Raw genomic sequence first — 1174 nt, 5'->3', positions numbered from 1 at the left:
CCCCGAATGAACTGTCTTTATTTGGATGGATATGATGGTTATATCAGCATTCTGGGCAAAAAGAAGACTTGACCCAGTGTGTCTCATCTAAATAATGAATTGTAAAAGAGGTTTGGATACATCTACAGAGAAGTGGCCTTTGTAGAGACATTAGAGGAGATTCCTTAAGCAATAACAACTCTAAGCCCCAGCACATGGAGGCAAGGACTTCACGTGCAATGAGGTCACATTCTGTAGAAAAACAACACACAAATGTAACCTCTAGGCATGCAATGTTGAGACACATGCACATTGTGACAAATGAGTACGACGACCCTCAGATGTTTGCTTTCTTGTAATAACATTGGAAAACAGCATTTCTGGCATTCAGCGTCAAGATTCCGTGATGACCAGATGATGACCAGATGTCATCAAGGCATAAAGGGCTTTATGTGTGTTTATCCATATAGGCTATACTGTCCAGTTTTTGGACAGGTGGAATAGTTGAAAGTTAAATGAATATTATCATTTAATTTGACTGGCCCTTCAGGGAGCCTCAGTGCATTGGTTGTCTAAAATGTGTTTTCACCCGAAAAAAACTATTTCTCTTGATTAGCCAACTTATGAGTGTCGCAAGGGACCTCTTACTCAATACAGCCTTGGCACATTACACTCAAGAAGTCAAGATAGTTTTCAAAAGGTTATTTAAAATTGAAGTCTTGTTTTTATGATGAAGGATTGGTGAGGTGGAAAGCCCTCTATCTTATATTAATCACATATCTCATATACTGTACCTGTCATTATACTTTCATCAAATTTTGTAATGTGTGTAAACAGAAAAATACAGTTGCAGGTTCAGACTGAGTAATTCCTAAATATTTAATGTGTAAATAAATGTAATATTGTCGGAGCCCGAAATGAGTTATGACAATTTCAATAACTACAGTACTGTGCAAAAGTCTTAAAGGCCACAATTACATTTGCTGATTTTGTAATGCTGCAATTGCCGCAACTGTTACAGTACAAACGATGTAGAAAAGAAAATTTGCCCAAATGGAATGGACCACCCTAGTTTATACTGTATATAGGGGCACCAAATCCCTGCCAGCTCCCTTGTTCACGCAATTCATAACATCTGTATCAGTCCAACGAATTAGTGTTTTACGATGCGAAAATTGCTTCTTAAAATGAAATG

This window comes from Phycodurus eques, chromosome 14, assembly GCF_024500275.1.
Source record: "Phycodurus eques isolate BA_2022a chromosome 14, UOR_Pequ_1.1, whole genome shotgun sequence".
Taxonomy (NCBI): domain Eukaryota; kingdom Metazoa; phylum Chordata; class Actinopteri; order Syngnathiformes; family Syngnathidae; genus Phycodurus; species Phycodurus eques.
The sequence above is the reverse complement of the archived record's forward strand: the minus strand, read 5'-3'. Positions refer to the sequence as shown.